General features: G+C 38.7%; 1 protein-coding gene and 1 non-coding gene across 4 annotated transcripts in view; one reads left to right on the top strand and one right to left on the bottom strand.

Moving 5' to 3' along the window:
- The first annotated feature begins 1425 nt into the window (after positions 1–1425).
- Positions 1426–16584, top strand: part of BTBD10 (BTB domain containing 10) — a 73768-nt gene continuing 58609 nt past the window's right edge. For all 3 annotated transcript variants that reach the window (XM_045557573.1, XM_045557572.1, XM_045557574.1), the window contains exon 1: positions 1426–1505. The gene's annotated coding sequence lies outside the window, so the exon portion shown is untranslated. The remainder of the gene's footprint in view (positions 1506–16584) is intronic.
- Positions 9944–10005, bottom strand: LOC123643093. The gene has a single exon (XR_006736658.1). It is a non-coding gene; the product is annotated as a U7 small nuclear RNA (small nuclear RNA).

The raw sequence follows: 16584 nt of genomic DNA, 5'->3' as shown, positions 1-16584 counted from the left end.
GTTGTTATTGTTGTTTGCCTGAAGATTTTCTTGAAGTTTCTTGGTGAGATTACTATGGTAAAATTCCTATTTGATCGCTCTTCTTACACAGGCATCTTAAAAAATTATTGGCAATTTCCAAGTTAGTGGAATGTTGGCTATAATTACTTTGTAAACTGTAACAATAACCTCTGTTTCTCTTAGGTCTCTGACATCTAAGTGTCCTTAGAGAAGGAAGAGGAAGAGCACTATCCTGTAATTGTCTGGCTCAACTGCTCGCCTCCTTAGCATAAACATTGGTTATCACACGTGGGAGCCAGGGAATTTTCTCTGAAGTAAACAGTGATTAAAGGTTTTTCAACTAAGTTCTTTCCTCAATATCTGTTTTCATACCAAATTACTCAAACTAGGTCCTCTTCCGCTTTGCTTCCTATCCTTGCCACACCCTTCTCTCTCTTGTCTAAACTGGAGAACTCTTAGTCATCCTTAATATTCAGCTCAAATGTCACTCCCTCGTGAAGTCTTCCTCAACATGGCAGGTAGAAACAGTGGTTACTCCCTCTCTGCTCTCACAGCTCACGTGGAGCAGCTTGGCTTGTACACCAGATTAATGGCATTATCTATTTTCGCGTAGACGTCCCCCGCAGTGTGCAAACTTCAAGGGCAGAGACCATGTCTTATTTTTTTGGCCAGCATTTGGCATATGGCGGGCTCAGTGTTGGTGAGTGACTGAAACTGTTGCTTGGCGACTTCCTGCCCTCAAGGAGCATATCCCAGCCAGGTTACTCTCGATGTTTCACAGGGCGGCCAAACTGCAGGAGTTTCCACTGGCACACCGGTTCTCGCCAACCGAGCGTTGAAAAATAAGCAGCGATGGACTCCAGGGAATTGAGGGTGCCACTCACGACGAACACCTCTCATCGCCTCCAGCCGGTCCACGCCCGCTAGCTGATCCGGCAGAGGCGATTTTGGAGTCTGCCCAGTCGAGGCAAACGCTTTCCCCGAACAAACTGAGTCCCAGAGGTACTTCTCCAACTCTGGGCTGGAGACGATGTTCGCTTTTTTCTAACGGCGACAGGAAGTCCAGGGGAAACGTGGGATTTAAACGTTTGGGGGCAACTGCTCTCAGCACTCAGGCTCGAGGCTAGAGGTGGATCCCGCGCTGATGCCTGCGAGAAAGGGTGGCGCCGAGCCCTCCTTTCAGCCCGCCAGCCCGAGGGCTGAGCATCCAGCCTAGGCTGCCGCTCCCTCAACTGCCGTCGCACCCAGGGCCCCGCCCATCCCTGGGCGGGGAGCCACCGTTCTCGCGAGAACGAAGTTAGCCTCGCCTTTTTAGACTGCGCGCTCTCGCGAGAAGAGTCTGAGGAGCCGGCCTGCAACCTGCCCGGGCGGCTCTGGTAGCGGCTGCCGCCGGAGTGGCAGCCTCCACAGACTCCTCCTGAGGGATCCGGCTGAGGAGGAAGCGGAGGTGTCGCTGGCCTCGGCCTTTGCTTTGATCTTCGGTGGACATTTAAGGAGGATTACAGGTTCGAGGGCGACTGGACTCTGTTGGGGAACTCTGTGGGGGCGGCGCGGGAGGTTGGGCTAGGCGGGGGCGAAGGAGGAAAGGGGCGGAGGCCGAACGTGGGCATGAGAGACCGGCTGCTGTGGCCGTGGTCTGGGCGGCCGGACCCTGCTAGGGGACCGAGGTGGCATTTTGGGCTCCGACCACGGGTACTCAATTCAGGGAGGCAGGGATGGGACTTCGGTTTCGAGGGTGCTGCTTTTGGGTTGGGAGTCCGGAGGCCTTTCCCCAGGGATGAAGGCGATACCCTCATCCCTCCTTTCCAGGGCAGAGTAACCCTGTGCCCCGCCCCTTTCCTGTCGTATCTGGGCTAACGCGGCGACAGCCTGAGGAGGGCGCATCACAATAGGGGATAAGGTGGTGTGTGCTCTCCCTTCGGGTGAAGAGGGGTGAGACCCCAGTAATGTGCTGCGTGCTTTTATGCTGTAACCGTATCACGTATGGTAAAGCTTTGTTTTTCTCAAACTTGCAGGTTCTGATTTCTTTCTTCTCTTCAGGCACAAGTCCCCTGACACCCTGATTTTTGGGAATGGGGTGGGGAGAGGTGATACATCATTTAGTAATTGGTTAGTGTGGGCCAGTGTGACCATTCCTGGGTCTCACAGATTTCCTACTTCTGAGTCCATGATGAGAAGTCACTAGTCCAGACATGCTAAAGATAGAGCTTCGCTTGCTTGTCACTTTGTGCACTTAGCAAAGAAAATTATTTTACACGTTGTTTATCTTTCAGAGTCTTTCATGCTTTTTATTAGAATTAACAATCTAAATGAAGCAGCACAGGATATCGATTTTATTTGGACAATTGGGTTCTTTCCCACGCTTCCTCCTAGCCGCCCCCCCAACTATGCAAATTTGATCAAAATGTTTTAGAGAGGGGATTAGGGATAAATTTTGAATCAAGGAGACTAGAAATTGGAATAAAAGGCATACTAAAGAATGCAACCATAGGGCCAAAATTGTTTCTGTACTGGAGAGCCCATTTAGTGCTGAAGTCCAGGCCTGAAACCCAGGACTGCAGTTGTCATTTGAATATAAAGCAGAAAGCAGTAGAACATATTTGGGAAAAGATTTGATAGTGGATTAAGACTATAAAAAAAGTGTGTGAGGAGAATTTTTTTTTTTTTTTGAGACAGAGTCTCACTCTGTTGCCCGGGCTAGAGTGCCATGGCGTCAGCCTAGCTCACAGCAACCTCAGACTCCTGGGCTCAAGCGATCCTACTGCCTCAGCCTCCCGAGTAGCTGGGACTACAGGCATGTACCACCATGCCCAGCTAATTTTTTCTATATATATTTTTAGTTGTCCAGCTAATTTCTTTTTTTTTTCAATAGAGACAGGGTCTCGCTCTTGCTCAGGCTGGTCTTGAACTCCTGAGCTCAAACAATTTGCCTGCCTCAGCCCCTCAGAGTGCTAGGATTACAGGTGTGAGCCACCACACCTGGCTCCGAGGAGAATTATTTTTGAAGGTGTAAATGTGTTTCATAAATTTCCCCAAACATTTCTTAGAGTTTATGACCTGTTGTTCTTATACGTGAAGAGAAAGTAGGAAGGGAGGTTCTGAAGCATGGAGTGTGATAAGGAACTTAGAGTAGCATAGTGTTCAATCAAGAAGACTTTCACTGTCTCAACAATTTTGCATTTTCACCTTTTTTTCTCACTTCCAAAAGAGCTTTCAGATGGACTTTTTACCTGCAGATGGACTTGTTATCTTTCCACCAATCTGAATTTTGTTGTCACCCTCTTTTCTTCTAAGCCTTGTGAATTTTTTTATTATTAACTGCAGTTGCAAACTACTGTGATCTGCTTTGTGGCTTTTCACATTAGGTTACTTAGTGTAGTATGTATGGAAGTGATATGGAAAATATTATGTACCTTTCAAAGGGATAGGTTATGAGTAGCAAACTTGCATACCTTCATGTACTAGCCAGATAATGAAAATGAGTGAAATGCACTGAAGTGTTTATGTGGTATTTAAGAGGGACATCCAGTTCTCAGGTCTGTCTGATTAGTGCAATATATGAATATGGGCCCAGTCTTCAGCATTCTCAAGAGAACACAGGAAGTCTAGATTTTTTTGTGTAGCCTCTTGATTTTTAAAAATACAACTAGTTAAAACAATTAAGAATAACTTCATGTGGCCCAGTCAAACCCAAACCTATCTGTAATTGTATTGTGCTCTCTAGGAGCTCTGTTATAGAATTAATAAATTTTACAACTGGAAAAAAGATTTAAAGCAAATATGTCAATTAGTTTGTAATTTCAAACTTTAGAGAGAGTTGGGGAAAATGTCAAGTCTACTTGAAACCAATAGTTAAGTTTAATAGCCTTTAAATATAGTAGGACAAATAGAACTGGTATTTACTATTATTGTTTTAACTGTGAACATAACTGAAGGAAAAAACCTCTCAGTATGTATAGTTTAATAAACTCAGAGTTCTGAGCAAAGCTGATTTATAGGTATCTTGTAGGGAAGTTGGTTTATTTATTTTTATTGTACTTGCCCCTAATATGTAAAATTGAATCCTGGAGACTCTACAATGCATTGTAGGATTTGAATGTTTATTGTTTGCTGTGCTACCCCACATTGCCTTCCTAGTCATTGATTTTTACTGGAAGAAATATTGATCCCTTCCTTGGATTTTATTCCCTGGCAGTTGGGGTTGGAGGGGTTTGGCAACTGGATGGAAAGAAATGGGATGGGGAAAGTGTGATATGAAGCAGGCACTCTTGTGCCTCTTCCTTACAATGTCCATTAAAAAATTGATTTGGGTTAGTTAGTTTTTCTTATAAGGAGAATAGATATTTTGATTAAACTTTATGTTTTATACATAGTAGAGCTTAAGGACATTTGTGGAATCGAACCTTATGGATTAAACCTCATTGACCCATTAACGTGAAGTACTTTAATCACATAATCTGATTCATACCTAGTTGGGCTGTGGGGACTGGGAGTTTTAGAGGTCAGACCTAGTACTTAGGTATATAGAGGGCAAAGTTGAGGGTCCTCACTGGGGGTAAGGGTGAAAGAGGAGGTTGTGTGATGGAGTTTTGAAAAGGAAGGTGAAATGGTTAAGTATCCTTTGTTGTGCAATTTTACAAAAAGGTCTGCTTTTTACAACTAAATTTATCATAACTCATAACTCATGCAAAGACTGCATAGAATACTTTTTTTTTTTTTTTTTTTTGAGACAGAGTCTCACTCTGTTGCCCAGGCTAGAGTTGCCATGATGTCATCATAGCTCACAGCAACCTCAAACTCCTGGGCTCAAGTGATCCTCTTGCCTCAGCTTCCCTGGCAGCTGGGACTACAGATGCATGCCACCACACCCAGCTAATTTTTTCTGTTTTTAGTAGAGATGGGGTCTTGCTCTTGCTCAGGCTGGTCTTGAACTCCTGAGCTCAAACGATCCTCCTGCCTCAGCCTCCCAGAGTGCTAGGATTATAGCCGTGAGCCACTGTACCCTGCCAAATACTGGTTTTTTAATCGGCACTGTTTTGCAGACTTGATTTTCTTCATTTTAGCCCAGTCTTCTCAGGTCAACCTAGGCTAATAGCTCTTCATCCAGTCTCTGCCTCTCTTTGGAACAGGAGGTGAAATAGCAGATATGTATTATGTTTGTGAGGTGCTCTTGTTTGAGAGTTTTAAATACATTCCTGAGGGATTTGTTTTACACTTGCTGAGATTTTGCTTGTTGAAGGGGGAACTATCATTTTCCTCTTCCCATGTTTCTACCATGACTTGTAAGTAGGAAGTTCTCTTTTGGAAATAGCTTCCCTCTTCTTTCCATCGCTGAGATACCTTCCCAAAGGAGGATTAAGTGAGACTAGGAGAACAGGTTGAATATACTTTTTCTCAGTGCCTTCTGGTTTCATTTTTGGAACTCCCAATTCTTAGGATAATACATTCTCTAGTCATCTGTATGGTAGGCTTTTCTGAGCAGGCTGGACTCCTGTGAGGGACAAGGAAATGGAACAGTTCTAAGTGGGTAAGTTTAATTTATAATCAAAGTAATAAGGTTTATGCCCATTGGATTCAGTTACATTTTTGTCTTCATCTGTCTGACTCCTTTATTTTATTTCTTTGTTGGTTCTGAACTGAAGGTGTGTGTGTGGGGACAAGTTAGTTACAGATTTTGCTAATGGAGGAAGAACTATTAAGAATTTTTTTTTCTCTTTAGTAGAGTCTTTATGGGGTTCAAGCTAATGTTGCATTTCCCCTAATATGGCTTGCTCTGGTTTACTTTGAGACCTACCTTGCTAAGATGGTTGTAATCTAGAACTTGGAAATGGAAGATGAACAATCAGAATTCAAAGAGATGCTCTTTGGGAGAGGATTAAGAGCTTGGTAAATGTTAGTTGTAGGCAAGAAAATAATGAGCTGAATATTTGAAATAGTAGAAACTTAAAAAATAAATAAAAAACAATAAATAATTAGTTTTAACCTAAATACTCAATATTGAAGAATACTGAAATACAGTATTCATAAGAATTATAAAAAATAGTGGAATATAAAGAGAAAAGATTTTATATCAAATATGTGCCCTTATGTCACAGGAGATTTCTGAAGATTTTGTCTTTACCAATAAAAACGTCTTTCTTCACCCTATTAATAGTTTATGTTATTCTTTAAAAAAGTGTAAAGTATCTGATTACATGGTACTTATTTTAATCTTTGTAGTTGAAATTAGTGGTATATTAGTATTTTTGGTGACAAACTGCAATTAACATTTAGTATTTAGCTGGGAGTGAGTCTGTCATAGTGAATCACTGATTGAAGTACTTGATTAGAAACTATGAATAATACTTTTCTAAGGTCATTTTAAGTTGTAATCATACTTTTCTGCTTGGAGTGCCTTATTTGGAATCATTTAGATCAGAGTTTAAAGCTCATTGTTAGCTCTATGACATTAATATTAACCTCTCTGAGCCTTTGTTTCCTCATATGAAAAATGTGTATAGAACACAATTGTCAGGGATTTCAGGATGAAATGAAATAAAGTATATAAAGGTGTTATGTAAATAGTAACATGATGTATGAATTTAAGTTAGCACTTGGGTCTGTGTTTATGCTCGGAAAATAAGCATGCTGGCATCATCTTCTTCTCCCCACTCCCTATATCTCCAGGGATCTTGAAACACATCCATCAGTTAAATTTACATTCACATCTGCCTGTCTCATTTGGAAGGAACAAGTTCAAATGACTGTTTACAGCCTTGCCAATATGACTCCATTGTAAATTAAAAGCTTTTTCTTTTTCTTTTCTTTTTATTTATTCTAGTAAGCATTGAACCATAGGAAGCTCTTTTTCTCATTTTTCTTCTTGGCATCCATTGGCTGGTATTTGGTATTCTATGTAATTTGAATGTAGGTAGAGTAGACAAAAGGGAAAAAAGACTAGATTGAAGAGAGAGATGGTGTGGCATTTTAAAAATGATCTATTGGGATACTGTCATCTACTTCTAAAAAAATAAAAGCATTTTATTTTTATTATTTGGACTATTTCCCTTTAAGATCTTTGACTATCATTGCTTATAGCAGTTGGGTAGAAAATTATCCTAAGTTTTCTATTTGTAGACTATTTGAAATGTCAGCTTAAAAATAAATTTTAAAGCTCATATACCTAAGAAAGAATCATGGGCACAAAATTGTACAACAAATGTTTTTTATAATTTTCTCATTTTTGGATGGGCATACAAATAGTGCTGAATTTTTTTAAAGGTAATTATTTCATTCAGGACATTTTAGTTTTATGCACTGTGGGGTTGAATTTGATTTTTCTCACATCTAGAAGGCAAGGCAGTCTGCTCTTTTCAGCTCTTTATTTGTTCATTTAGAGTTTTCTTTTTTCTTTTTTCTTCTTTTCATTTATAGTTTTTTTAAAAAAGGGTTTAACTTCCTGTATGATGCCTAAGTGTGGGGCACTCTTAGATCCTTCTTGTTGAATTTTTCAAATTGTCTGTGTTTCTTTTAAGAGAATATTTATTTAAGACTAGTGGGGTTATAAAAACCATAATACTGTAAGTAACTTTAACATCATTAACATTCTAAATTTTAGAAGAGAAAACTGAAGTGCAAATCAAGCCCTCTAACTAATTTTGATGAACGGTGTTGGCTAATAGTAGGAAGGACTAGTATACAGATCCCCAAGTCTCCTGATTCTGAGTGGTTTATTCCAGTGATTCCCATAGTGGGTTGCATGTACTTCTAGGGGTGCATGAAAAACTTATTCCTTGTGCAACATGAAGAAAACAATAGAACTTCTATTATATTTATTTTTTACTATATCCTTTTTTCATTTCTATTTTTCATATATATGTTCTGTATAGATAATACTGGTATGATAGTATATGTGCATTATTTATAAATATATATACATGTAGATAGCTGTTCATGTTAGTTGAACTCAAAACATGTTAAGAAAGGGAAAAACTACCTTATTTTAAAAGAAGTGGTGGTATGGCATCTTTGATCATCTTTGCTTCCCTAGTGAATGATTTTTAACAGCAGTCTTAAACAGTTATTAATTTTGAAATTGTTTTATGATGAGTACTTTGAAACATTTCTTGTAAAGGTAGATGTTTTTTGGAGTAATTTCTTTCTAACTATAAAAGTAATGTTCGTTGCTTGCAATTTGAGACATTTAGCAAAGGGCAAGGAAGAAAATGGTACCATAATCCCATGACCCAATGATAATTGCTTCCAGTCACAAATATATGTATGTGTGTGTGTGTGTGTGTGTGTGTGTGTGTGTGTGTACATACATGTTAAATATACCCTAAATTGGGATCATTCTGTATGTAATGACTTAAAATTTTTTATTTTGAGAAATTAAAATAATAGACATAACTAGATTTAAAAATTAACATTTTGTGTTTTTTTTTTTGAAACAGTCTCACTCTGTTGCCCCGGCTAGAGTGCAGTGGCGTCATCATAGCTCACTGCAACCTCAAACTCCTAGGCTCAAGCGATCCTTTCTGGTTTAGCCTCCTGAGTAGCTGGGATTACAGGTGCGCACCACGAAGCCCGGCTAATTTCTCTATTTTTAGTAGAGATGAGGTCTCTCTCTTGCTCTGGCTGGTCTTTTTTTTTTTTTCTGAAACAGAGTGTCAGTCTGTTGCCCGGGCTAGAGTGCCATGGCATCAGCCTAGCTCACAGCAACCTCAGACTCCTGGGTTTAAGCAATCCTACTGCCTCAGCCTCCCGAGTAGCTGGGACTACAGGCATGTGCCACCATGCCCGGCTAATTTTATATATATATATTTTTAGTTGTCTGGCTAATTTCTTTCTATTTTTTTAGTAGAGACAGGGTCTCACTCTTGCTCAGGCTGGTCTTGAACTCCTGAGTGCAAATGATCCTCGCACCTCGGCCTGCCAGAGTGCTAGGATTACAGATGTGAGCTACCACACCCGGCCTCTGGCTGGTCTTGAACTCCTGACCTCAAGCAATCCGCCTAGAGTGCTAGGATTGCAGGTGTGAGCCACTGTGCCTGGCCTATATATATATATATTTATTTCTTCTTCATGTCACAAAAGGTAGCAAAAGGCTGTGTTTTGCTTGTTCTCTACCTACTTTTTCACCTAACAATATATTTAACATCTTGGATATTAATTCATATTAGTGCTTGGGGATCTTCCTTATTCTTTTTAATGGATGCGTAGTATTCTATTATGTGGCTGTACTTAGTTTATTTGGTTAGCCCCTTGTGATTCACAGCCAGATTGTTTTCAGTCTTTTGCCCTTATAAATAACACCACAGGAATATATTTTTTAATATTTTGTTGAATATTTGTACCCACAAATTTTCAGGGTAGATTCTTAGAAGTGGAACTGATAAATGTATGTGTAATATTGTTGTATATTACAAAATTCCTCTCCATAGGGGTTGTATCATTTGTATTTTTCATCAGTAGTGTATGAGAGTATAGAGGATATTTCTTTACAGCCTCACCAATAAGAGTATATGGTCAAAATTGGAGGTGTTAATTTGCATTTTCCTTATGAGTAAGGTTCATATCATCTTCATATGTTTAAGGCCGTTTGGCTTTATTTTTTTTGAAAATTGTGTATTTCTTTTCTGCATTCTCTGTTGTGAGGAAGACAGCAGATTTCGTTTTTAAAGAGCTCTTTATATACTGTGGAGTTAGGTAGGCCTTTCCAATATAAGGCAAAAATATTTGTTTTTAAAATTTTGTTAATTTTTTTCGTACTTTTTGTGATGCAAAGGTGTTTTTGTTTACAGTTAAATAAGAAAGGTTTTTCATCCTTCGAGATTTTAAGTAAAATCACCCATTTTTTCCCTATTATTTGTATGATTTCAATTTTTACCTTTAGATAGCTGATTCATTTAGAGTATACCCTAGTATATGGTATGAGTAATGGATTCATTTTTTTTTTCTTTTATGGGGTCTTTTGGTGATGACCGGAAAACCTGCTAGACAAATTCTAAAAGAGCTGTAACACTCAGATTCGATTTTATGTTTTCCCATATGTATGTTTACACATCCCAGTGCTGTTTATCAGTGTCTATCTTTTCCTCAAGAGACTTGAGATACCACTTTATTGTATATTGAATTTCCTTATATTTTAGGGGTCTATTTCTGGACCTTTTATTCTGTTCTGTTGGTTGGTCTGTCTATTCACGTACCACGGACTTTTAGTTATTGAAATAAGCCTTAATTCAAAGATCTTTGAATATAATAAACCAATTTTTGTTTTATTAAAATGGAACACTACCTGTAATACTAAGACAGGAAGGCATGTAAAGTGTTTCTTTGCAAGCAAGTATTTTGTCTCAGGGCAAATTTTAGAGTCCTTAACATGAAGCATTTAGAGGAAAAATAACTTCTTGGTTCTGATATTCTAGCTCTAATTGTGCTGGCAAAACTGGTAGCTACCAGCCATATGTGGCTATTTAAATTTAGATTAATTAAAATAGAAAATTTAAAACTCAGTTCTTTAGTTGTAGTAGGCACATTTTAAGTGCTTAATAACTACATGTAGCTAGTGGCTAGTTTTTAGACAGCACATAAAACATTTTCATTATCACACAAAGTTCTATCGGGCAGTACTGCAATCTGTAACTTGAATCACATTTACTTTTGTAGCCTATGGAGCTGATGGCAGATAAACAGACAAGATAAAAATTTGAAAGGAATAGAAGGTAAAGGGAATAATGAATAGGTCAAAATGGAGCAGTGTAATAAAGATTTTATGAAAAAAATATAACTTATAAAAGCAACATGGAGAAAAAAAGAAAATATATTTAAGAGTCAGCTTTATTTAAAGGGTGTTGCTTCTTAGCAGTTGAATGTAATCTCCTTTGATTTAGACATGAGCTTACCAGGAGCTTTGCCTATGTTAAATGATGTTATGTCAAGGTGATTTGCTTCAACTAAGATGTTTCTGGTTTTGAAGTCGATACTATTTGGTCACAGTAGAAAAGGAAAACAGTAAGATACTGCTTTATCCAAGATCAAGGAGCCAACAGAAAAAAATAAAAATAAAAAAAGATATTGCTTTGAAATATTAAAAAATATGCTTTTTACTGAGTTTTAAGAACTTAACGTTATATACAGTATCTAGTTATTTGCAATGCTAATCATGTAATTTAGGTACTTTGTAAGTGCTTAAGACAAGGAAAGACTTTCAAATATTTATTGAGCTGTTTGAGATAGGAAAAAAACAAATGAACGAAACATTATTGAAGTGTTAATCCCTAGATTAAGAAGTAAAATTTGAATAAAAATTCTATAAAGGTGTTAAAATCAATAAACACAAAGATTTTATATCCGAATCACCTCTGGAACATCGAGGGCTGAATATGAGTTGACTTTGGAAGTCTTACATCTTTGTGAATTAGATAAGGCCTTTTAAATAGACAGTCAACCCTACTTTCAATGGAAATGCCATGCAATTTTATAAAATCTGTCGTTAGAGAGTACCCCTAGCAGTTATCAAAATGCCTGAAAAGGTGCTAAGTACTCAATAAATAGATTTTGAATGAATGAATAAATAAATCTAATTTTATATCATGAAATTAAGTTACATAAAATTCAGTCAGACATAATCTAGTATAAAAATATCCTGAATAATATTCTCAGCTAAACTTGCTTTATTTTAACTGCAACAAATCAGAAAAGAACAAGCCTTGACAATTGAAAGGGCTTCTCTGAGATTTAAAGAGATATCTTTGAGGAATATTTTGGGAAACTCAGGGCTCATTTGATAATATCTTGAAAAATTTTATATTTTCTCTCCTTTATCTCCACTTTCTTGATATATATTTCCTGAGAGCAGGTATTGGCATTAGAAATTGACTTGTTATGATTTTTGTTCATTTGAGGGTAAGATTCACATGGTTGGCGCTCTTTGCCATAACTAAAACATGGGTATACTTATGGGATAATATATATGTATTGAGATAGAGTCTTGCTCTGTTGCTCGCTGGAATGTAGTGGTGCAATCATAGCTCACTGTTAACCTTGAACTCCTGGGTTCAAGCGAATCCTCCTGCCTTAGCCTCCCGAGTAGCTGGGACTACAGGTATGTGCCACCATGCCTGGCTAATTTTTAAATTTTTTGTAGAGGCAGGTCTCACAATATTGTCCTGGCTGGTCTCAAACTCCCAGCGCCAAGTGATCTTCCTGCCTTGGCCTCCCAAAATTCTGTGGTTACAGGTGTGAGCTACCTCATCTGGCGATAATATTCTTTTAAAACAAACAACTGAAAGTGAAAGACTTGTAAATCTTTGTGTTTCCTCCGCACTAGTAGATTATATTAAATGAAATATCCTTCAATTTCTTTCATCTTAATTTAGTTAATTAAACATTTTGTAAAAGCTTACATATAAGTTGTACTAAGCTATGAGGACACAAACATGACTCCTATTTTGTTCTTGCCATCAAGGGTCTTATAGTCTAATGGCCAACATGTAGCAAAAACATATTATGCATACGTATTGATCATATTTAAGCAATCAAAAAATACAAAATAACACTTAAGCAGGAAAATTAAACAAGGAAAAAATTTCTATAACAATACTACCTCCAAATATTTTATTATAGAGCCCTCCCAATATTATCATTCTGAAAACAATATGTAGGAAATTCAAATATGATTAGAGGGGATACAATGAAAAGTAAGTCTCTCCAGCATTTCCTCAGAGGTAGCTAGTCATAGTTTTATGTGATATTTCTAGACATTATCTTAATGTATATGAGTATGGATAAATGTTTTTGTGTGTGTATAAAAATGGAAATATATAATGATTATCTGTACCTTGGTCTTTAGCTTAATACGTCTTGGAATATTTTTTATATTAGTATATCTATCCATTACTGTTTACATAAAATATTGTACATATTTTTAACCAATTCACATGATGTACATTTATATTGGTTCCAGATTTTTGCTATGACAAATAGTGCTATATATCATGTCAAGGGAGGCCGGGCGCGGTGGCTCATGCCTGTAATCCTAGCACTCTGGGAGGCCGAGGTGGATGGATCGCTCAAGGTCAGGAGTTCGAGACTAGCCTGAGCAAGAGTGAGACCCTGTCTCTACTAAAAATATATATACAAAAAATTAGCCAAGCATGGTGGCGCATGCCTGTAGTGCCAGCTACTCGGGAGGCTGAGGCAGTAGGATCGCTTAAGCCCAGGAGTCTGAGGTTGCTGTGAGCTAGGCTGATGCCACGGCCTCACTCTAGCCCGGGCAACAGAGCGAGACTCTGTCTCAAAAAAAAAAAAAAATGCAAGGGAGAAAAGAGATATATTCATTTTGTGTGTATGTGTGTGTTAATGTAGTGGTATGTCTAATTAAAACAAGGCCTGCACAAAACATTAAACTTTTAGTGTCCTACATAGAGAGAACGTGTTGGGCAATATGGCAGACAGACTCTAAGATGGTTCCCATGATCTCTGCCTCTTGGTATTTGTGCCTTTGTATAATTCTTTCCCCTTTAGTGTGAGCAGAATCTGACTTCCTTCTTCTTTTTCTTTTTTTTTTTTTTTTTTAATAGAGACAGGGTCTTGCTCTGTCACCCAGGTTGCTGGAGTGCAGGGGCACAGTCATAGCTCACTGCAATCTCGAACTCTTGGGTTCAGCAATCCTCCTGCCCCAGCCTCCTGAGTAGCTGGGACTACAGGTGTGTGCCACCATGGCTGGCTATTTTTAAAATATTTTGTAGAGACAAGGCCTCACTGTGTTGCCCAGGGTGGTCTCAAACTCCTGGCCTCCAGCAATCCTCCAGCCTCATTCTCTCAAAGTGCTGGGATTATAGGTGTGAACCACCATGCCCATCCAAAATCCAACTTCCTTCAAACTAAAAGGATATGGCAAAGTGATGGGGATGTTTACTTTACATTTCATAAGACTCCATTTTGGTAGCAGACTTACTATTTCTCTGTTGTTGGCTTTGAATCCTACTGTTACAAGGAGTTGAATTGTTACAATGTGAGTGAGTTTAGAAGCATATCCTTCCCCAGTCCAGCCTCTAAATGAGGACCTAGTCCTGGTTAACACCTTGATTATAGCCTCGCAGAGGACCCAGCTAAACCATGCCAGATTCCTGACCCACAGAAACTGAAATAATATATGTATATTGTTTTAAGCCACTGGATTTGTGGTAATTTGTTATGACCCACTCACTATTGTGGCAGAAGTAGAAAAGTTCTCACCAGTTTTCATTATTAAAAGTTTATGCATGTTGTTTGTGGCAGTGGGAGGATGGATGACTGACTGTTGATGGTAACGTGGCAGTGTGATTTAGGGTTTTTGATCGAAAAGTGGTTTAATTATGTCATGTTAATATGTTTGATGCTTTTGAGTATTAATTAAAAATCATTGCTGATTTTTTTCTTTTTAAATTTAAATGTGATAAAATTCTTCCTTTTTGGTGTATAATTCTGTGAGTTTTGATAAAAACATACAATTGTGTGACTACCACCACAACAATCAAGATACAGAATAGTTCCATCCACCCACCCCCGAAACATTACCGTGTGCTGTCCCTATATAGTCATTTCAGCCTCTGGCTGATCTATTCTCTGTTCCTATAGTTTTGTCTTTACAAGAATGTCACAGAAATGGAATCATATGGTGTGTAACCTTTGAGTCTGTCTTCTTTCTAATGCTTTTGAGATCTTCCATGTTGTATGTATCCAGTTACTTACATGTTATATTATTATGTGCTGTCCCACCCATCTCTTCAGCTCTATTTCTTTTTCTTCAGTCTTTCTTGCTCTTCATTCTATGTATTGGGTCATTTTTATTGATCTATTTTCCAAGTTCCCTGACTCTCTTTTTGTCATCACCATCTGCTACTGTGCCCATCTAATTTTTCATTTTAGTTATTCTTTTCAGCTAGAGCTGAATTTCCATTTCTTTTGATAGTTTTTCCTCTCTACTGAGATGCCCTTTCTCTCAATCATCAAGATTGATGATTCTTCTTTTAGTTCCTTGGACATACTTTTTCTTTAATTGTTTGAATATCTTTATAATAGGTACTTTGAAGTTTTTATTTGCTGAATCCAACATCCGAGCCCTTTCAGAGTCAGTTTCTATTTCTGTTGACTGCTTTTTATTCTCGTAATTCTTTACATGTCTCATAATTTTTGATTGAAACTTGGGCATTGTAGTGTTCTTTTTTGTTTGTTTGGGTTTTTTTTTTTTTTTTGAGATAGGGGTCTTGCTGCATTGCCCAGGCTGCCAGGCTGGATTTATTTTTTTTTATTTTTATTTTTTGAGACAGAGTCTCACTTTGTTGCCCAGGCTAGAGTGAGTGCCATGGGCGTCAGCCTAGCTCACAGCAACCTCAAACTCCTGGGCTTAAGCGATCCTACTGCCTCAACCTCCCGAGTAGCTGGGACTACAGGCATGCACCACCATGCCTGGCTAATTTTTTGTATATATATTTTTAGTTGTCTAGATAATTTTTTATTTCTATTTTTAGTAGAGACAGGGTCTCGCTCAGGCTGGTCTCAAACTCCTGACCTCTAGCGATCCACCCGCCTTGGCCTCCCAGAGGGCTAGGATTACAGGCGTGAGCCACCGCGCCCGGCCCAGGCTGGATTTAAACTCCTGGGCTCAAGCAGTTATCTCGCCTCAGCCTCCAGACCCCTCCAGAGTCTGCAGGTGCATGCCACTGCACCTGGCCATAGGGTTCTTATGAGGATTGTTTTGTTGTTGTTGTAGTTCCAGTAACTATTAACTTGCCTGGACACAAACTGCAAACTTGTTTCCCCTGCAGTGTATAGCAACTGACATCTGTGCCCATTTCTTGCTGTTTTTGGTTCTCTTTATTAATTACCTTATATATTTTCATATAAGATAAGATCTCACTATGTTGCCCAGGCTGGTCTCAAACTCCTGGGCTCCCATAATCCTCAGCCTCCCAAGTAGCTGGGAGCATGCTACCACACTTGGGTTCATTTCTTCTTCTAATACTTATTTTTTATCTTGTTTTCCCGTGGGGCAGGGCAGAGAGAAGGCTCTTCTGTACCTATGCAATTTGGTGGTCAACTGAGAATTTGGGCAGAGATTTTTTTATACTCAGATTTTGGAATTCACCCTCCCTGTGTGTCCTTTATTTCAGGGAATAACCTCGTAATTTCTAGTTTACCTGCTAGTGGTGGTCTCTGTCCTCTGATATCCCAACCACTAAGGGCTTCTTCAGCTTGAGGTGTGTATTATTGGGCAATACACTCAATTTAAAAAGCATCAAACTCATGGATCTATCTCATGCCATGCAGCTTTCAAGGGTAGATTCCTCTGTGGTCTCTGACTGCTTTTTTGCCAGGCTATCTGGAGTCTCCCTCCTGCACCATTACCACCCTCCATCCTCTAATGCATGTGTAATTTGGCTATCAGCCAGGACTTTGAGTTTATGCTCAGATTTTGAATCTAACCTCTGTGTGGTTCTTTCACTCCCAGTTTATTTGCCTTAAATTTTCACCTGCACTTCCAGCCTTGACTTTTTCTCTACTGCTTTGAGTTGTGTAGCTGCCTGGTTTCCTTTACCATATTTGTGAGGGGACTCAGGA

Source organism: Lemur catta, chromosome 7 (assembly GCF_020740605.2).
Source record: "Lemur catta isolate mLemCat1 chromosome 7, mLemCat1.pri, whole genome shotgun sequence".
In the NCBI taxonomy this organism is placed as follows: domain Eukaryota; kingdom Metazoa; phylum Chordata; class Mammalia; order Primates; family Lemuridae; genus Lemur; species Lemur catta.
This window is presented reverse-complemented; position numbering and strand designations above follow the sequence as displayed.